At 44.9% G+C, this 22,802-nt stretch overlaps 1 pseudogene; it reads left to right on the top strand.

Moving 5' to 3' along the window:
• Positions 1 to 436: 436 nt before the first annotated feature.
• Positions 437 to 6,049, top strand: LOC148162913 (acrosin-like; annotated as a pseudogene).
• The last annotated feature ends 16,753 nt before the right edge of the window (positions 6,050 to 22,802 follow it).

The raw sequence follows: 22,802 nt of genomic DNA, 5'->3' as shown, positions 1-22,802 counted from the left end.
TCGATTAATCTGGTGAGCCCGACACCCTGTGACCATTGACATGCTACATCATCTTGACACAGAGGGACAGACTGCCCCTCAGCCCATGATTTGGAACAGGAACTGTGGTTGCAGCTTGCATGAGGGGCAGACCCTGACACTGCACAAAACTGGATCCTCAGATGATACGGAATCTTTGAAGGGTAACTGGGAATGCAGATCCTGGCCTTGGGACAGAGGGAGGGGGCTGCACATGAGCCCCCATCACCCGAGGGGTGCAGAGGAGCCTGTACAGAAAGCTGGCATCTTGTTTCAGCCTGGACCGGTTAAGCTAAAGGGCTCCTGCCTGGCCTGACTATTGGGGTGGGGGGAGGGGGGATGTAGCCATGCTGATTGGTCAGGAGGCCACAGAGCTGTGTGAGGTCACTGGGCTTCCAGGCCAGGCTGGGACAGGAGTATGATAGAGATGCTTCCAACTGCCGTTCTGCTGGCCTTGGCAGTGTCTGTGGTTGCCAAAGATAACGCCACGTGTGAATAAGTGTCAGGGACACCTCCGGGGGGTGGAAAGAGTGTCTTTTGAATAGCAAGCCCCACCCAGACTCCCTCTGTCCAGGGCTAGGAAGGAGGCCAAGCTTGGGCCTTAGTAGTGCCCTGGGTCTCACGGGTGTGACCCACATCCCCAACTCTGACCATCCTTGCTCCCAGCTTCATCAGCCGAGAGACCCCAGGGCTGACCCCTGGGCTCCTATGCCTCCCGTAGCACAGACGCTGGGGTCCTTCCCTCACCTAGAGACTGACCTCACTGCCTCTTGCACATCAAGTCCCAATTTTTAGAAACCCCTTTCTTCCCACAGATACTGAGGTGCCCCAACTGTGGCTGACCCCAAAGACCCCAGGGTATTGTCATGGCTTTCTTCTAGGGTCCCGCCTCCACCTAGACTCTGACAGCCCCCAAGGTACCCCCAAAATCTTGTGGCCTCGCCCCAGTTCCCAGAACTTCCACCCCTGGAGCCCCACTGCTTCCCACACCTGGGATCATTGGACCTGCCTTGGCTACTCTCCCTCCTCCTGCCACCATCCAAACCCACACTGCAGCCCCAAGACCCCTGTGGCTGTTCTCTGAGTCTCCTGCCCAAAATTGGCTCTAAAGACCTCAAGCCATTACACCTCTCTCTCACCTCCTCTAGCCTCCCCCCTGCCTCGGGATCTCCCATATTTCTAGGGCCCTTATCATCGGTCCTGCTTCCTATGGCGACTTCTTTTTTGCCTTGGGGCTACACCCACAAGACCCCAGAACCCATACTCCTCAAAACCAGTTCCTGAAGCCTGCAGCTTCCTGCTTCCCTACCGCCCTGACAGCGCCTCTCCTCAGCAGCTCCCCCTCGGACCCTCCACGTTCCCGGTTGCCCCCTTTGCCCAGCCCCCTAGCCCTGATTCCCCCATCGTGCAGGTGCGAGGACAGGCTGTGCCTCTTCTTGGTTTGAACTGTGCCCCTGGTCTCTCCTCAGTGCCCCCTGTGGGTTACAGTTCAGGCAGAACCCACCGGGAAGTGGCCGTATCGTCGGAGGGCAGGATGCAACCATCAGGGCCTGGCCCTGGATGGTCAGCCTCCAGGTATTCATGTCCCACAATAACTGAAGGTACCATGCGTACGGAGGCACCTTGCTGAACTCCCATTGGCTGCTTACTGCTGCCCACTGCTTCGTCTCCAAAAAGTCTGTGTGGGAGCGCGTGGAGGGAGGTCTTCAGAAAGGCTCTTCCCAGAAAGAGACATTCTCCAGGGCTCCCTGTGCACAGTCTCCCTGGGGCTCTGGGCCATGTGGCAACCAGGCCATGAGTGGGTGGGCCCAGGAACTTGCTGAGGGAGGGCTCTGAGGATCATGGTCACCAGAGGTTTCTGTCGAGCCCGTCCTTTCTGAGGATGACCTGGCTTGCCTCTGTGCCCACAGAAAAGTATATGACTGGAGACTGATTTTTGGAGCAAGGGAAACTATGTATGGGAACGATAAGCCAGCGAAGCCACCTCAACAGGAGAGAGATGTCGAGAAAATCATCATTCATGAGAAATACATCCCCAGTTTATAGCACAATGACATCGCTCTCATGAAGATCACCCCTCCCGTTCCCTGTGGGCAATTCATCGGAACGGGCCGCCTGCCCCAATTTAGGGCAGGCCAACCTGGAGTTCCCCAGGACTGCTGGGTGGCTGCCTGGGGATTCTTGAAAGAGAAAGATGAGTATGGGAGGGGTTCTCACAGTGGTAGGGGCACTGCTGGTCATTCCCTCAGTGGTCTCTGAAGTGCAGGGGCCATATGTGGTGCCTAGTGGTGATGTCCACCAGATTCCGGGACACTGTCCCCTTTTAGAGTGGGAGAAACTGGCAGCCGAGTCCCCTGTCCACAACCTCACCACTGATGGCTTGTGTGGTCGCTGGGTGGAAGGGTGCATGCAGCACCAGGAGAACCTGGGCATTTTTTGGAATGGGGTATCGGCTGTGGCTCTATCTGGGGCCTGGAACCCCAGTTGCTACCTTCTGGAAATGGGGGATTGTCCCCTGAAATGGCACTTGGAGAAGAGCTCGAGATGGGGTTTTGTGGTTGCGGGCCAACTCCTCTCCTCTCTGCACATCCATTTCCCCAACTGTCAGTGGAAGGGCCATGTCACGTGCTCTCTGAGCTCTGAGACCCCAGAGCCCAGCCCTCTAGACCTCAGTGAACCTCTGCTCACCACCCTTGCTGGTCACAATGCGAGAATCCACCCTCCCCACCCAAGTGACTACGATTTCTCTGCAGAGAGGGGACAGGGTTCTTGGCAGGCTAGCATGCCTGGGGCCAGGGCAGCAACGGTTTGATGAGTAGGTTAGGCATTTCAGCTTTCCATAGCTGACCACATGGACTTTTTACCCAGTCACATTGGGAATGAGAAGAGAGACTGAAAGCTCTTCTGTCCCTTGATAATGGAAAACTGAGGGCTCCTAATTCAAGGCACTTCAGTCATTTGGGGTTCAAAACTCAGCCTATTCTGGTGACAAAACCCTGGTAGTTTCAGTATGCTTCCTGTAACTCTTCTTCCCTCGCTCAGGGCTGCCCTCCTTCTCTGATTGGGTTGCTTCTCCTCCCGGGCACACCCGTTTTCACTGGCCTTTGCTGGCCCTTCCCTCCCCGACCTGGGGTATCAACCTCTATCTGGCTATTGATGTCCATAGCTCTGCTGAGGCCTCTAGAGCATTCTTCTTGTCCCACCCCCGGCCTACCCTGCTCTGCCCACCCACGCAAACAGGTGCGCAGTGTCCCAGGGTTCTTGGAGTCCCTGGGGGGCTGATCTCAGCGTTCCCATCTACACTCCCAACCCTACCACCACCTTTGCTGTCCTATCTCTCAAAAGGATTATAGGCTCCCAGCTACACCCTGGACATCACACAAGGCCTCTTTTGTTCTAGAATCCTCCTCAACTTAGTGGGATTTCTACCGTCTTCTGGTGAATCCATCCCCCACTGGTAAGACCAAGTCTTAAAGAAATCCCCAGCCTCCAAATTTCTGTGACATTCTTGCAGACCTTCCTTTTTCTACCTCCTCCTTGAGCCCATATGCTTCTGGGGTAGTCCTCCTTTCTATTGAATTTCAAGTTCTTGTGGACTTTTCAGCATTTAAAGCCAAGGTGTTGGGATTGAGAAAACCCTGTTCTCTTCCAGGTCATCTGGCTCTTCCATAGATCTAAAAGGTCACCATAAGCGACCAGGCCTGTTGTGGTGGTCATTTCCATGTCACCCCTGCCTTGGGGACAGTGCAAGTACAAAACTAACCCTGCTTAGGTGGTATGCAAAGTTGACCTAAAGGGCCTGGAGACACAGTCCAAGCCACACAAACACACAGTCTGAATGCTGTGTGCCTAGCTCCATCCACTTTCCTCCACTTGGTTCTGGCTTCCCACTTGGCCTCCACTGCCATGTTCCAAGTGTGATCCGCCACCTCTCCACCCGGATGCAGGCGATTTCAGACCCACCCACCAGGCTGTGGCTGGGCTGTGGGTGCGGCCGTGGTGGGGGGAGGCCACTTGATGAAGAGGGGATAGCTGCCCCTATAGCCAGGTGTGAGGTTGGCTGATGGAATCATAGCCTGGGCTGGGCCTTTCTTAACCCAAAGATCATGATGGAGCCTCTGGGGCTGTACAGGATGTTCTGACCTACCTTCCGGTTATTCCAACCACCCATGCCCCTGACAGATCTGTGTGGGTGGAGGCTATCCTGTAGCTGCTCCTTCTCTGTAACTTCAAAACGGATGGGAGGCATGCGGGGAGGGACTCATCTGACCATCTCCAGCAGATCCTGTCCAGAACTGAGCTAAGGTGTTAACAGCAGATGAAAAGCAATGAAGGGGACTTAGAGCCGTACTGTGGGGAAATGAAATGTGTGTCCTGGATTTGAGTGTAGAGAGGAAAACCTTGGTCCGAATCCAAGCCACACCACATCCCTACCAGCGTGTTTGGGCAAGTGGTGCTCCAAGCTCTTGATTCGAGGCAAGATGAGTAACAGCGCTTAACAGAGGGGGTGACTGTGGGGTGTAAATGAGGTGACACATCCTGGCTGTAGCTGTGAATAATCATCTGGCATCAACACACATTCCTGCAGCCACATCTGCTCATCCTCCATGCACTGCACCTCCTCTTCACCTGCATATGCCTCCAACACTCCGCATGCTTCACAAGTGTCTGAGGAGAAGCCAGGGGCATTGACTTTCATGGATTTTAGGTTGAAGTAGAGCATTTCAAGTCGATGGGGGTTCCGTGGAGGGAGGAGGCAGGTCTTTCCCAAAACATGTCTTCTGTGATTGCTGACCACCAAGCCACCTGGCTGTAGCCTACAGGATCGCACCTACACTGCAGGAGGCCCGTGGGAACCTCATCGAACTCGAATTTGTAACTCCACAGAGTGGTACAATGGGTGCATTTGTCCAACCAATGGGTGTGCAGGGCACCCTGAAGGCAAGATCGACACCTGCCAGGTAACTTTCCTTCGGGCGCCCCTTTCCCTGTCAACACATCTTTTGTGAATCCCTGAACTCCACTCACTCCAGCGCCCTGCTTCAGTGACCCTTTCCCTGGTCCCATCTTGTAGCAGTGAGGATGGGAGGTGATACCTGGGGCCCCTACAAAGAACCAGTCACCACACAGAGAGCTTTATCCCACCGTGACACAGAGATCATAACACCCGAACACCACCCTGGAAGAGAAGGCTTACCTCTCCTCACCAGAATACAAAACCTTCCAATCCACTTGTACACACATGCCCATGCATGCATAAAGCCTCACACATGGACACATGGGTGGCTTATCTTCCCTCCTCACTGCAAGGAGACCCGTGACAATCCATCCCCTTCTCACATCCACCTGAAGCTGTTGATACCAACTCAAAGTTTACCACCACCACTTGTGTTCATGGCAGCAAGAAGCCATGGGACTGAAGAAACTGTCCTTCCAGAGCCTATGGCCCTTCTGGGCAGGGGAAAAGTGGCTCAGACAGAGAGTGCCTTCTGTGACCTTCTGGGCAGGGGGACAGCGGCGGGCCTCTCATGTGCAGAGACAACGTGGCAAACACCTATGTGGTCATGGGAGTGACAAGCTGGGGGTAGACTGTGCCTGAACTAAGTGTCCTGGAGTCTACATGGCCAACTGGCCCTACCTGAACTGGACTGCTTCCAAGATTGGTTCTAATGCCTTGCACATGGCTCAATCGCCCACCCCTCCCCATCAGACTTTTCAAGAAATCCCGGCCTGACAACCCTCTGCCCGCCCTTCTGCTCGCCCTCCTTGGTACTTCCAACACCCTCCTCGACCTCCTCCCAGCCCCCCTGCATCTCGACCTCGACCTCGACCCAAACCCCCGGCGCCAACTCCAGCCCCACCCCCACTCCCACCTGCTCCCTCACCTATCACTAAAGCTCCCCAAGTACTTTATGTTGCCAAGCAACTACAGCAAATCACAGAGATCTTGAAGGGGAAGACCTTTTCTAATGAAAAGGGGTATTACGAAATGGAGACCACAGATCTCCCAGAACAGACCGCTGCCTCCTGATCTGACCCCACTCCAAACCGACCCAGTGAGCACTTTACTCCCAAGAAAACAAAGATGAAATCAATAAATATAAACATAAATTTATCTATCTATCTATCTATCTATCTATCTATCTATCTATCTATCTAATCTATGAAGGGATGATTTCTGGACTTCTTCCTACCTGCCCTCCCCAACATAATCCAAACTCACCCCCAGCAAATCTGTCTTCCCTCTGTCACCCTCAAATAGGGTGGAAATGCTTGTGTGTCAGGGGTCATTGTGGTTTCCTAAATCTAGATTTTTGAAGTTGGAACAAGGCGATCTGTGGTGACAGGCCGGTATGGTCTGGATCTCACACTCAGAGTCTCTGCTTATTAAATCAGTGCAGTTGGGCCCTACAGCACTTCTGTGAGGTGAGCTGACTCAGAAGGAGGGGTGTGGGCCTGAGTCGATTGGAAGAATGACCCCAGTCTGAAGTTTTGTAGCGTGGCCATCTGATGCTCAGTCCACATGGCCAACCCCAGGCAGGAGTCTGCCCTCAACCAGAATTGCTTATGTCCATCTGTGACGTCCTGAGAAACAGATCTCAATGGCCTCAGGTCAACTGCCCACTCTGGTCAGGGCCCAGATCAAGCCTAAATGATGGATTAGCCTCTTGAGAAATAAAGATGGCAGGCTCCAGAGGGCGGAGCAAGATGGCGGAGGAGTAGGAGACCTAGATTTCATCTGGTCTCAGGAATTCAGCTGAATAGGGATCAAACCATTCTGAACACCTACGAACTCAACAGGAGATCGAACAGGAGAGTAGGAACAACTCTCTGAACAGAGAAGCGACCACTTACTGGAAGGTAGGGCGTGCGGAGAAGTGAATCCGAGGCGATATTCGGGAGGATAGACGGCGGGGAGGGGCCTCCGCCGGCCGCTTCTGGCAAGTGCTAGAGCCACGGAGCACAAAATCGGACCTTTTCAAAGTTGGCTCGGCGGAGGGACGTCGCTGCAGTGGCTAAGCGGGGGGTGGAATCCTCCCGGAACAGTGTGGTCTCAGGACCCTTGGGATCACAGAGAGACCGGGGGTGCCTGCGTGCGCCAGAGCTCCCAGGTATCGGAGAGGGGAAGCAGGCTGCAGAGACGGAGCAGAGTCGCGGGCTCTCAGCTCTGGGTTGCCACAAACTGTGATCTGCGGCCCAGTCGGGGCACGGCTCCCCCAGCAGGGACCCAACAAGCAGCAGATCCGGGGAGACTCCCCTTCCTTCCCAGGGAGGAGCGGTGTGGGAACGCACTGCAGGGATCTGCTGGGTTTGGAGACTCCGAGGGGGTCGGGTGCCAGAGATAGCAACGCTTGATCACAGGCCGGGTGAGCACGGAGTGCGGCCAGAGACCGGGGACACGGGAGTGACTGCTTTTCTCTGGGGGCGCACTGAGGAGTGGGGCCCCGGGTTCTCGGCTCCTCCGGGCGGAGACTGGGAGGCCGCCATTTTCGCCCTGGTCCTCCAAAGCTGTACCGAGAGCTTGCAGGGAACAAAAGCTCCTGAGAGCAAACTGGAGCAGCTTCCTTAGCCCAGACCGATAAGGGCGGGGCAATTCCGCCTCCGGCAAAGACATTTGGAAACCACAGCAACAGGCCCCACCCCCAGAAGATCAGCACAAACAGCCAGCAAGCCAAGACCAAGTTGATCGATCAAGGAGAATAGGAGAACTCCAGCGCTAGGGGAATACTGCACATAGATTCATGGCTTTTTTTTTTTTTTTTTTTTTTTTTTTACCATGATTCATTATTTCATCAAAGTTAATTTTTGTTGACATTTTTTTATTTTTCTTTTTCCCTTTTTCAACCAACATCTTATAAATCCCTTTTTTAAAAAAAAACATTATTTATTTTTTTTTCATTTTTAGAGTCATATTTTATCCCTTCATAGTAGTTATCCTTGTTTTTGGCATATATATATATAAGTTGTTCTCTCTTTAAAATTTTGAGGTACAGTTTCTTCTAACAGATCAAAATATACCCTAAACCACTAGTGTATGGCTTTGTTCTAGTCTCCTGCCTGATCACATTCTCTCCCTTTTCCCTTTTTTTTTTTCCTTCCTTAAATCTTCTTTCTTTTTTCAAACAACTTATCTTACCAAGTCCTTTTATAAAATCTTTTATAATTTTCATCTTTACAGTCATCTTCCATCCCTTCATTGTATCAACCCTTATTTTGTACATATATGTCTTTCTTCCTTTAAAATTTTAGGAGGCACTTTTTTCTAACAGACCAAAATATGCCCAAAATCTAGTGTGTGGCACTGATCTATGCACTAGCCTGATCATATTTGATCATATTCTGCCTTTTTTGAATTGTTTTGTTTTTGTTTTTATCTTTTTTTTCTTTTTTTTTCTTTTTCTCTTTCTTTTTTCTTTCTTTCCCTTTCTTTTCCCCTGGTTTCAGGTCTTTTCTGATTTGTATACAGTATATTTGCTGGGGACGTTGTAAACCTGTTACCATTTTGTTCTCTCATTCATCTATTCTCCTCTGGACAAAATGACAAGACGAAAGAAATCACCTCAGCAAAAAGAACAAGAGGTAGTACCGTCAGCCAGGGACCTACTCAATACGGACATTAGTACGATGTCGGACCTAGAGTTCAGAATCATGACTTGAAAGATACTAGCTGGGCTTGAAAAAAGCGTGGAAGTTATTAGAGAAACCCTTTCTGGAGAAATAAAAGAACTAAAATCTAACCAAATCGAAATCAAAAAGGCTATTGATGAGGTGCAATCAAAAATGGGGGCACTAAATGCTAGGATAAATGAGGCAGAAGAGAGAATCAGCGATATAGAAGACCAAATGATGGAAAATAAAGAGGCTGAGAAAAAGAGAGAGAAACAACTACAGGATCACGAGGGCAGAATTCGAGAGATAAGTGATACGATAAGACGAAACAACATTAGAATAATTGGGATCCCAGAAGAAGAAGAGAGAGAGAGAGGGGCAGAAGGTATATTGGAGCAAATAATAGCAGAGAACTTCCCTAATGTGAGGAAGGAAACAGGCATTAAAATCCAGGAGGCACAGAGAACCCCTCTCAAAATCAATAATAATAGGTCAACACCCCGACATCTAATAGTAAAACTTACGAGTCTCAGAGACAAAGAGAAAATCCTGAAAGCAGCTCGGGAGAAGAGATATGTAACCTACAATAGTAGAAACATTAGATTGGCAACAGACCTATCCACAGAGACCTGGCAGGCCAGAAAGGACTGGCAAGATATCTTCAGAGCACTAAACGAGAAAAATATGCAGCCAAGAATACTATATCCAGCTAGGCTATCATTGAAAATAGAAGGAGAGATAAAAAGCTTCCAGAACAAACAAAAACTAAAGGAATTTGCAAACAGGAAACCAGCCCTCCAAGAAATATTGAGAGGGGTCCTCTAAGCAAAGAGAGAACCTAAAAGCAGCAAAGAGCAGAAACGAACACAGACAACAGACAGTTAACAGTCACCTTACAGGTAATACACTGGCACTAAATTCATACCTTTCAATAGTTACCCTGAATGTAAATGGGCTAAATGCCCCAATCAAAAGACACAGGCTATCAGATTGGATTAAAAAACAAGACCCATCCATATGCTGTCTGCAAGAGACTCATTTTACACCCAAAGACACCCCCAGATTGAAAGTGAGGGGGTGGAAAACCATTTACCATGCTAATGGACACCAAAAGAAAGCTGGGGTGGCAATCCTTATATCAGACAAACTAGATTTTAAAACAAAGACTGTAATAAGAGATGAGGAAGGACACTATATCCTACTTAAAGGGTCTATCCAACAAGAAGATCTAACAATTGTAAATATCTATGCCCCGAACATGGGAGCAGCCAATTATATAAGGCAATTAATAACAAAAGCAAAGAAACACATTGACAACAATACAATAATAGTGGGGGACTTTAACACCCCCCTGACTGAAATGGACAGATCATCTAAGCAAAAGATCAACAAGGAAATAAAGACTTTAAATGACACACTGGACCAAATGGACTTCACAGACATATTCAGAACATTTCATCCCAAAGCAACGGAATACACATTCTTCTCTAGTGCCCATGGAACATTCTCCAGAATTGATCACATCCTAGGTCACAAATCAGGTCTCAACCGGTACCAAAAGATTGGGATCATTCCCTGCATATTTTCAGACCACAATGCTTTGAAACTAGAACTCAACCACAAGAGGAAAGTCGGAAAGAACTCAAATACATGGAGGCTAAAGAGCATCCTACTAAAGAATGAATGGGTCAACCAAGAAATTAAAGAAGAATTAAAAAAATTCATGGAAACCAATGAAAATGAAAACACAACTGTTCAGAATCTTTGGGATACAGCAAAGGCAGTCCTGAGAGGAAAGTATATAGCAATACAAGCCTTTCTCAAGAAACAAGAAAGGTCTCAAATACACAACCTAACCCTACACCTAAAGGAGCTGGAGAAAGAACAGCAAAGAAAGCCTAAACCCAGCAGGAGAAGAGAAATCATAAAGATCAGAGCAGAAATCAATGAACTAGAAACCAAAAGAACAGTAGAACAGATCAACGAAACTAGGAGCTGGTTCTTTGAAAGAATTAACAAGATTGATAAACCCCTGGCCAGACTGATCAAAAAGAAAAGAGAAATGACCCAAATCAACAAAATCATGACTGAAAGAGGAGAGATCACAACCAACACCAAAGAAATACAAACAATTATAAGAACATATTGTGAGCAACTCTATGCCAGCAAATTAGATAACCTGGAAGAAATGGGTGCATTCCTAGAGATGTATCAACTACCAAAATTGAACCAGGAAGAAATAGAAAACCTGAACAGACCTATAACCAGTAAGGAAATTGAAACAGTCATCAAAAATCTCCCAAGAAACAAAAGCCCAGGGCCAGATGGCTTCCCAGGGGAATTCTATCAGACATTTCAAGAAGAATTAATACCTATTCTCCTGAAACTGTTCCAAAAAATAGAAATGGAAGGGAAACTTCCAAACTCATTTTATGAGGCCAGCATTACCTTGATCCCAAAACCAGACAAAGACCCCATCAAAAAAGAGAACTACAGACCAATATCCTTGATGAACATGGATGCAAAAATTCTCACTAAAATACTAGCCAATAGGATCCAACAGTATATTAAAAGGATTATTCACCACGACCAAGTGGGATTTATTCCTGGGCTGCAAGGCTGGTTCAACATCCGCAAATCAATCAACGTGATACAATACAGTAACAAAAGAAAGAACAAGAATCATATGATCCTCTCAATAGATGCAGAAAAAGCATTTGACAAAGTACAACATCCTTTCTTGATCAAAACTCTTCAGAGTATAGGGATAGAGGGTACATACCTCAATATCATAAAAGCCATCTATGAAAAACCTACAGCGAATATCATTCTCAATGGGGAAAGGCTGAGAGCTTTTCCCCTAAGGTCAGGAACGCGGCAGGGATGTCTACTCTCACCACTGCTATTCAACATAGTATTAGAAGTCCTAGCCACAGCAATCAGACAAGAAAAAGAAATCAAAGGCATCCAAATCGGCAAAGAGGAAGTCAAACTCTCACTCTTTGCAGATGATATGATACTGTATGTGGAAAACCCAAAAGACTCCACCCCAAAACTGCTAGAACTCATACAGGAATTCAGTAAAGTAGCAGGATATAAAATCAATGCACAGAAATCAGTGGCATTCCTATACACCAACAACAAGACAGAAGAGAGACAAATCAAGGAGTCGATCCCATTTACAATTGCACCCAAAACCATTAGATACCTAGGAATAAATCTAACCAAAGAGACAAAGGATCTGTACTCAGAAAACTACAAAATACTCAGGAAAGAAATTGAAGAAGACACAAAGAAATGGAAAAACGTTCCATGCTCATGGATTGGGAGAATCAACATTGTGAAGATGTCAATGCTACCTAGAGCAATCTACACATTCAATGCAATCCCCATCAAAATACCATCCACTTTTTTCAAAGAAATGGAACAAATAATCCTAAAATTTGTATGGAACCAGCAGAGTCCCAGAATAGCCAGAGGAATACTGAAAAAGAAAAGCAAAGCTGGCGGCATCACAATTCCGGACTTCCAGCTCTATTACAAAGCTGTCATCATCAAGACAGTATGGTACTGGCACAAAAACAGACACATAGATCAATGGAACAGAATTGAGAGCCCAGAAATGGACCCTCAACTCTATGGTCAACTTATTTTTGACAAAGCAGGAAAGAATGTCCAATGGCAAAAAGACAGTCTCTTCAACAAATGGTGTTGGGAAAATTGGACAGCCACATGCAGAAGAATGAAACTGGACCATTTCCTTACACCACACACAAAAATAGACTCCAAATGGTTGAAAGACCTAAACGTGAGACAGGAGTCCATCCAAATCCTAAAGGAGAACACAGGTAGCAACCTTTTCGACCTTAGCCGCAGCAACTTCTTCCTAGAAACATCGCCAAAGGCACGGGAAGCCAGGGCAAAAATGAACTATTGGGATTTCATCAAGATAAAAAGCTTCTGCACAGCAAAGGAAACAGTCCACAAAACCAAAAGACAACCGACAGAATGGGAGAAAATATTTGCAAATGACATATCAGATAAAGGGCTAGTATCCAAAATCTATAAAGAACTTATCAAACTCAACACCCAAAGAACAAATAATCCAATCAAGAAATGGGCAGAAGACATGAACAGATATTTCTCCAAAGAAGACATCCAAATGGCCAACAGGCACATGAAAAAGTGCTCAACATCGCTCGGCATCAGGGAAATCCAAATCAAAACCTCAATGAGATACCACCTCACACCCGTCAGAATGGCTAAAATTAACAAGTCAGGGAACGACAGATGTTGGCGGGGATGTGGAGAAAGGGGAACCCTCCTACACTGTTGGTGGGAATGCAAGCTGGTGCAACCACTCTGGAAAACAGTATGGAGGTTCCTCAAACAGTTGAAATTAGAGCTACCGTTCGATCCAGCAATTGCACTACTGGGTATTTACCACAAAGATACAAAAGTAGGGACCCGAAGGGGTACGTGTACCCCAATGTTTATAGCAGCAATGTCCACCATAGCCAAACTGTGGAAAGAGCCAAGATGCCCATCGACAGATGAATGGATAAAGAAGAAGTGGTATATATACACAATGGAATATTATGCAGCCATCAAAAGGAATGAGATCTTGCCATTTGCAACGACGTAGTTGGAACGGGAGGGTGTTATGCTGAGTGAAATAAGTCAATCAGAGAAAGACATGTATCACATGACCTCACTGATATGAGGAATTCTTAATCTCAGGAAAGAAACTTAGTGTTACTGGAGTGGTTGGGGGTGGGAGGGATGGGGTGGCTGGGTGATAGATATTGGGGAGGGTATGTGCTACGGTGAGCGCTGTGAATTGTGCAAGACTGTTGAATCACAGATCTGTACTTCTGAAAAAAATAACGCAACATATTTTAAGAAAAAAGAAAAAGAAGAAGATAACAGGAGAGGAAAAAAAGGGGAGTATGTCGGAGGGAGAGACGAACCATGAGAGATGATGGACTCTGAAAAACAAACTGAGGGTTCTAGAGGGGAGGGGGGTAGGGGGATGGGTTAGCCTGGTGACGGGTATTGAGGAGGGCACGTTCTGCATGGAGCACTGGGTGTTATGAACAAAGAATGAATCATGGAACACTGCACCAAAAACTAATGATGTAATATATGGTGATTAACATAACAATAAAAAAAGAAAAAAACTCAAAAAAAAAAAATACGAAAAAAAAAAAAAAAAAAAAGATGGCAGGCTCCAGAAAGAAACCCCTGGCCTCCTGGCTGGGCCGTTGCTGCAACAAGCAACAGTCTCATACCTGGTCACCTGTTCACTGTGTGCACATGTTTCAAGTGCAATATGGTCCTATGTTTTCGATGCAAAGATAGATGGCATAGGGTACAGGAGCATGAGGGAGGAACTTTGGGTGAGCAAGGCCAAGGACCCTGACTTTTCCTGCTGGGGCTGCAACAGGGAATGATGAAGCAGGCATGAGTATTTTCACGATTCGTCAGTCTACCTGGGTTCAAATAAACCCCCTACTTTACCCCTCATCAGCTATGTGGCTTTGGGAATATGGCCAGAGGGTTGTGTGACAATGAAAGTAGGACAGATGTGAAGTTTTCAGAGCAGAGCGTGACAGTCCATACATGCTTATAGATGAGTGCTCTAGAGCCACCTGGTGATGAGATGCTGGGTAACCTTATACTTATGCAGGGGCACTCGGGTGTATTTTGTCTGTGCCCTTATGAGCCCTGGAACCTAGGCTACCTAAGGGGACTTGCAAATTAATCTGGGTGGCCCATGACTCTGTAGTGTATTAACATTGATAAAATAAAAAAAAACAAATTTTATCTGTCTTCACTGAGAGCCAACATTTCTAAGATTAGAGTTGGCATGTCCATGATTCCTTTCGTGGGCTTTTGTCTGTCTCTTCTAAAGTCAGTTTCTTAATCTCCCTACTGGGTATATAAGCTTTGTACCCTGGTGTCAGACACCAGGAACCCTCTAAACACTGGACAAAACTCAATGTCAGTCACAGAGTGAGGCAAACACCAAGCCATAGGCCACACAGTCCAAAGAGCAGAAACACCCATGGCAGCAACTCAGGACCTGCCCTCACCCTTCCTGGGCAGTCCTGAACCCTGAGCTTGCAGGTGGGAATGCTGTGGAAAGATGTGCTCAGGCTAGGGAGTAGGGGTGGGTGCAGAGGATTTGGGACAAATTTGGAGGAGCTATAGTACCAGTGGTTTCTTTCCACTTACAGATTATCCCTCCTCCTCAGAGCTTCCCAGGATCCAGAATGGATTCTCCTGGCACTCTCTCCTTTCACATGCTCAAATAATTGTCCTTAGTTTTTCCCTTCTCTGCTCATTGGGCCTGTCATCTGTCGCTGACACTTGGGTCTCCTTCCTGGGGAGACAGGGCTTATGCTCAGGGAGTGCTGATGGGAGGCCATGGATTGGGTAGAGCCTGCAGAATCCAATTGATGGTGTCTTGTGTATCTTCCAAAACTTTCAATGCCCACGAAGAGATTTACGTATAATATTCTTCTTATTTAGTCACTGTTCATACTATTCTGACTTCCTGTTTCATTTAGCAAATTAGAGTTATTTTCCTATTAGTACACAGGGACTCACCTTCTCAAATTACATTGTGTGGTAGGAGTACTTACGAGATATAGTGCCACATTTCCTTCCTGGGAGGGGTTATCTAGCCCACTGCTTTAGCTTTCCCTCAATGTACTCATTTCCCCACATATAAGCCAATACTGGTTTAAATCAAATTCACTGATTTTTGCAAAATGAATAGATGTTCCAATTGTCATTTTTTTTTAAATTATGAATGAAGTTGTTGACAAGTGAAGTGAGACTCTCTGATCTGCCTTCATATCCCTGTGGATACTCTAACCCTGAAAATGGCTTACAGGTCCCAGAGCAGATACTGCTGCACACAGAGACAAGAAGAACAGGGGAAAACTGGACAGGCTGTACAATGAGCCAGCACCAAGGGGCATCTAGGCAACTGAGGGATATGCTCACTGTTTCTCTGTGGGATGGTTTAGGCAAATGATAAGTATTTTCTTAAAACCAGAATTCATAATGACTTTTATTGCTAGGAACAGTAACAAGATGGTTTGACGGTGGCTAAACCTGTGCACGTGGTAAAAGCCTGAATCCTGAGCATTCGGGAATAACAGTCCTAAGATGTGTATAGGCACAAGTTCTAATTGCAAATTTGATCCATATGAGAAAACTTTTTTTAAGATTTATTTATTTATTTATTTGAGAGATAGCATGAGAGAGAGCATGAGCAGAGAGAAGATGCAGAGGCAGAGGGAGAAGCGGGCTCCCCACTGAGCAGGAAACCCGATGTGGAACTTGATCCATGGACCCTAAGATCATGAGCTGACCAAAGCAGACGTTTAACCGACTGAGCCACTCACACACCCCCAGTATAAGAAATCTTATATTTACAAGGAAAACCAGATCCCAATAAATATAATTTTAGTATATTTTAAATGGAAGTGGAAAAAATGGAGGTAGTTCTTCTTTAATGTGTAGAAAACTCATCAAGAAACAAAAATTAGCCTAATGGAGTTTTCTGCAGAAACTATATTCTTGGTAAAGAATCGTCAGTGACCTGCTTCTGGCCACAATAGTTGGGCCTGTGTACTTCTCTTGGGTAGGTATTCAGATAGTGGAATGGCTGGGTTATATGGCAGATGTAAGTTTTGACATATGAATGCACCCAGGAAACCAGCACCACAATCAACACAGTGAACCTGCCCATCACTCCAAAGGCTTCCTTGGGGTACTCCGTAATCCCTCCAGCCCCTTCCCTCCCCGGCCCTGGCAACTTCTACTCTGTTTCTCTCACTGTGATCTGTTTGCATTTAAAAAAAATTAATAAATGCAATCATACAGCGAGTGTTCTTTTTTTTTTTTTTTTTTTTTTTGGTCTAGCTTCTTTCACTCAGCATAATCATTTTGAGGTTTATCCATGTGACAGTGTATTCCAGTCCTTGTGGACTGGACAGTCCTTGCGTCTCGTCCTTGTTGCCACCCAGCGCTCCACTATGTGACTGCCCCACCACTTGGTTCTCTAACCAGGTGATGGATTTTACAGTTTTAGGTCAGTAGAAATAAAGCAGCTATGAGCATTTGTACACAAGTCTTTGTATGGCATATGCTTTCATGTTTCCTGGCTAAGTACCTACATGCAGGATCATATGGTACGTGTATGGTGAGCACTTTTAAAACCTGCCAAAACCTGTCTTCAAGGCAGTTTCAACACTCTACATCCCCGTCAGCAGTATCTGAGGGTTCGAGTTCCTCCAGCTCCTTGCCAACACTTGGTGTGCTCCGTCTTTTCGATTTAATTTAATCTTTAAAAACAATTTAAAAGATTTTATTTATTTATTTGAGAGAGAGTGAGCACACGCGAGCACAAGCAGGGGGAAGAGCAGAGGGACAGGGAGAAGCAGACTCCCCGATGAGCAAGGGAGCCCGACATGGGGCTTGATCCCAGGACCCGGGGATCCTGACCTGAGCGGAAGGCAGTCGCTTAACCACTGAGCCACCAAGGCGCCCTGAATTTTAGCCATTCTTATAGGTGTGTAATAATATGTCATGTGTGGGGTTTTTATCCACAAGTGTAGTCTATATATATATTTAAAGCATTCGAAATGAATATTGTTAAGATTTATCATGAGGTAATAGGGCAGTAACTTTTGACAGCAACAAAATGTGGGAGTGCACATAGGGAAAGGAGGAGGTAGAAATAAGTATAAAATTAAATTCATTCAAACAGAATTTGGATTTTTCAAGCATCACAAACATCAATGGAAAACATCTGAAAGACATAACAATAGCCACAGCCATAGAACAATTTCTCCATTAAGCCAGGTCTCTACTATATAAAGATATTCCAAAGTATCCAAACTCCCAGAGCTGCCCTGTCTGCTGAAGTTACTACACCCAAACAGAACACTTTATATTTAAAACAAAATCCTCAGGGTGTGCAACTGGCTCAGTCAGTAGAGTGTGTGACACTTGATCTTGGGGTCCTGAGTTCAAGCCCCATGTTACATTGTAGAGATTACTCTTTAATAAGATACTAAAAAACCCAAATTTAGCACAAGTCAACAATTTGCCCACAGTCAGTTCATCCTCCACTTTTAGGGTGATGATAGGTTTGCTCTTCACAAGAAGCATCATGTGCCACCTTATTGACCTTAATACGGTTTGTTTATTTCCAATATATGCTTTGATCTTGCCCCACTAATTCTTTCTCCCCAAAGCTCTAGAGAACCCCAGTTTGGATCTGCATGCTCAGGGAGAATTCATTCATGTCCATGATATTTTCATAAAGAAGAAGAGAGACAATGCAGAGCCCAGGGGTGAACCTACCCAGCCAGCCCTTGCATCTCTCCTGGCTGGGTTGAGCTATCACTGAACTGACTTTGTTAGGCAAATGTGTGCCACTGTGCCAAAGAGATGCTAAATTCCATGCTCAGACAGATTCGGGAGTGTGGCTAGGGTCAAATGATTCCTCAGGCTGTATATGCCAGGAATAGAAAATTGGTTGATTTAATTTTGGATTGTTTAATTTCTGAGATAAGAATCCAAACTTCAATAACTTTTCCTTGAGTAACATGACTTAAGTGTATTAAAGCAGTCAAAATGTTCTCTCATGAATATAGTATGGTCATTGTGACGTGGCTCTAGTAATGATGAGCAGGCTGTCCTATCATTGCAGCCCTACTTCATCCCTCAGTCACTGAAACACTATTACTCTTCCTAAAGGTACATACTGTACACACAGACACAGCATTGTGAAGACCACTTTGTTGAATATAGGCCACTTCCAAAATTACAGTCAACATTCCTAAAAGCAATAAAACAAATCATTCTACACATTGCTTCTTTAGTGCAAAGCCTTTGAAAATAACCTTATTCAGAAAAGTGGTGCTCTGCATTTGGCTAGGTATTACTCTAGTCATGCGACATCCATCTATAAGAAGGTAAGGAAGGAACAAATTAATAGTGGAAATATAAAAATTTGAAAATTATATTTGGATCCTATGAGTTTAAGCAAATGTTAGCTGACAGCTGCAACAGACCAAGATTTAATGAACATTCCAATCATTTCCAACCTTATACTGTTCTTTGTAAAGGAAATAAATTCTCTAATACCACTGCTATCTCCTCTAGGTAAATTGTTTAGTGTGAGTCTATCCAAGGCCTGTGATGGCAACCTCCTAACTCTGCCGCACGCGCCCAGGCACTCTGAGAGCTATACAGGACAGGGTGCACTTGAAAAAGTTCAAACAGCACTTCTCTGTGAGGTCTTGTTCAGAAGACCACAGAATCCACCAGAAGTGAACTTCCAAAACATTTTTCCACACTAAGATGATAAACGGAACTCACGTGATCACAAATTCTACAGAGGCCACAAAATGTTAGAATAAACTGGCCTTTAGCGTTAGTGATTCATTAATACCTAAAATCTGTTTTTGTGTCTTAGTAAAATTAGCATTACTTCATCTGATAAAGGAATAAATCTACTTATAAAACTGGACTTTTGAGTAGATTCAGAGCTTCTTTCTCAGATTTTCTTCTTAAGTCAGCAAACCCATGTGAGGTAAAGAGGAAGCACCTAGGTAGTTTGAAAATATTTTCTTTAGCTGTCTGCTAAATTAACTGATTAATTCATACGCAATGCAGGAGCACTGTATCAGTTCACACCAGACTGAGAAGGCACTGAGAAATCTGACAAGAGCAAAACCAGGAGTGTTCCCACTCTTATTTTCTGTATAGTGAACATCAAATTTTAGATACATATAATAAATGTATACTACACCATGAGCATCTTTAGCAGAGGTGTTGAAGGAGATATTATAACACTGTTTTAAACCACAAATGCTAGGGGTGCCTGGTTGGCTCAATGGGTTGAGTGTCTAGCTCTTGGTTTTGGCTCGGGTCATGAGTTCAGGGTCATGGGGTCAAGTCCCCCCACGGAGCCCCACATTGGGTCCCGCACTCAGTGGGGAGTCTGCTTGAGATTTTCTCCCTCCCTCTGCCCTTACCCCCACAGCCCGCCCCCCATGCTCACATGTGTGCTCTCTCTCTCTCTCAAATACATAAATCTTAAGAAAATAAACTGTGAATGCTAAATACCCTATTTCAAATACTCTAATTTATGAATTAATATCTATGATGTAACAATGGCACTTTACCACAGTGATTGGAGAACAGTCCACTTTTTTGCCAATTTTATGAATAATTTCCTTAACTGTACAATGACATAACACTTACATGCCTTTTTAGAAAATGTACTGTACACAGTTATAAGACTATAGAACTAAGCTTAATCATACTTTAATTAGAAAAATCACGTTTGTATTATGTTTCTGTTAAAGGAAAAACTGTGTTACTCTAATACTTTTAATGTAATGACTTTGGTTCAAGATTATGAAAAATTTGAATAACTTCTCTCAAGACCATTTCATTTCAAATTTATACAACTAGTTTAGTCAGCTGACCAGAAAGAAAGGAAATAAAAGGAAAATGTTTGCCCAGATGAGGTAGAGAATGTTCACACGAATTCAATGCATAGTTCTCTTGGTTGTTCTGTTTCATCCTTAACTGGGCCCAAACCAATTTTAAATCCGAGCTTAAATGAGCTTCTTCAATTCTTCTTCCAATAAGGCTCTGTGATTCCCATCTCCGGGTCAGGGAGTACTCACGTCTCTGCAGAGTACTTTGTCTTTGGTTCCATGCTGCTCGTCCAAGGACCACCAACACAGCCATTTTGAGAAGGGGATGTAATCACTCTGCTGTTTTTACTCAAAGGGAACACTGGTTTCTGATTAGGCTTGCCGCCGTCATATCCAGTGGTAATGTCCTGTGTATGCAACACAACAAGTATCCCATAAATTTTGGATATTCTTTTGGAGAATAAAAACTGTGAAGCCTTTCAAATACACTTTTGATGTTAGTTGGATCACAACACAAGAAATAAGAAATCTTTGAAATATGATAACCATATTTTTCATGAATCGTAATCAGTTGCTCTTTCAATGTTACATTCATGGTTTCTAAGTAAGACCATCACAGAACAACAGCGGCAGTACTCAACTCATCATTATGCAAAGGGAAGTTCCACACAGAAAACCAACGAACTCTTCAAATGCAAAAGGACTTCTTTCCCATTTTCCAGGAGGCCTTTGTCCCCCTGCTAGTTTTTTTTTTTTTTAAGATTTTATTTGAGAGCGAGAGACAGAGAGAGCATGATGGGGCTGGGGGGGGCAGAAGGAGAGGGAGAAGCAGACTCCCCCCAGAGGATGTAGCTGACGATGCGGGGCTCAATCCCAGAACCCTGGGATCATGACCTGAGTCAAAGGCAGACGTTTAACTGACTGAGCCACCCAGGCGCCCCATCCTGTTCCCCTCCAGTTTTATTGAGAAATAATTGATATACATTGCTGTATAAGTTTAAGGTGTGCAGCAGGGTGGTTTGATTTATATTGATTGTGAAATGATCACCAAAGTAGATTCAGCCAACATCCATCTTCTCAATATGGATACAACAAAAAGAAAAGACAAGAAAAGAAAGGAGAGACATGTTTTCCGTGGGATAAAAACTCCTAGGGCTTACTCTCTCCTTGTATCTTGCTGCAGTCATCAGGTTGCATCAGAGACCTCCCTGACCATCCAGTCCGATGTCCATTACCTAGCCAAGCTGCTGACATGACAGCGTTCCCATGGCCAGTCTCCCGAAGTGGTCGCTGCCATCAGGATCTGTGGCTAGCACTATCTGGGCATTGTTGTCTCTGCCAGTCTCACAGAAAGTTCCAGCACTGAATCTTCTCCTTCAGGCTTTGGGCATTTAACCGTAGACAATTTGCTCTTTTGTTTGGGGTTGTTTAGTTGTTTAGTTAAAAGGATACAATCCAGGAAGAGACAGATGGAAGAGATGAATAGGGCAAAGTATGTGGGGGAATGGCTGTGGAGCTTCGCGTTCTCTCAAGACCCCCACCCTCCCAGCACTGCCATGAGCTCACCAACCTGGAAATCCTGTGGTTTCCATGTGCATTTCCCTAAAGGCTAGTGATGTTAAGCATATTTTCATGTGCCGACTGCCATTGACATATCTTCTCTGGTGGTCTGTTTAAATCTTTTGCCTTTTTAAAATTTTTCATTGTCTTTTTATTTTAGAGTTTTGAGAGTTCTTTTTATATACCGAAAATAAGTCCTCTATCAGATATATGCTTTGTAAATATTTTCTCCCAGTCTATGGCTTTTTTTAATTCTCTAAATAATGTCTTTTTGCATTTTGATTAAGTTCAATTAATGTGTTCTTTTGTAGATCATTCTTTTGGTGTCGTATCTAAGAAATTTTTGCTTAACGTAAGGTCTCAAAGATTTTCTTTGATGTTTACTTCTAGAAGTTTGAGAGTCTTAGGTTTTACATTTAGGTCTATGGTCCCTTTGAGTTAATTTTTATTTATGGTAAACTATGGATTGATGCTCGTTTTTCTGTATGTGTATATCTAGTTGTTGAAAAGACTCTTCTTTCTCTACTGTGGCTTCATATCTCTGAAGAAAATCAGTTGTCCTCATATGTATGGTTCTACTTTTGAGCTCTGTTTTGTTCCTTTGAACAAGTTTACTTGACACTATTTCCACACTATCTTACTATGTACAGCTTACAAGAGGTCTTGAAATTAGGTAGTGTGCATCTTTCAAATGTTTTTTCAAAGCCGTTTCGGCTATTTTAGGTCCTTAGCATTTCCATGTGAATTTTAGAATCACCTTATTGATTTATAAAACAAATCCTCTGGAACTTTTATTGTGATTGTGTTGAATCTATAGATAATTTTTTTAAAAAAGGATTTTTTATTTTAAGTAATCAACATGGGGCTCGAACTTACTACCTCAAGGTCAAGAGTCACACGCTGTACTGACTGAGCCAGACAGGAGGCCCAATTCTATAGATCAATTTGAGGAGACATGACATCTCAACAATATCGAGTCCTCTGAACTATTAACGCTGTGTATCTTTCCAACAAAATCTATTTAAGACTTGTTTAATTTCCCCTGGCAATGTTTTAGTCTAAGTTTGCAGGTCATTTGTCAATATTTGGTCAAAATTATTCCTAAGGATTTCATCTTTTGATATTATTATAAATGTTATT

Source organism: Eumetopias jubatus, unplaced genomic scaffold (assembly GCF_037043125.1).
Source record: "Eumetopias jubatus isolate StellerSeaLion01/CBP00866 unplaced genomic scaffold, mEumJub1_p1.0 scaffold_12, whole genome shotgun sequence".
Lineage (NCBI taxonomy): Eukaryota > Metazoa > Chordata > Mammalia > Carnivora > Otariidae > Eumetopias > Eumetopias jubatus.
This window is presented reverse-complemented; position numbering and strand designations above follow the sequence as displayed.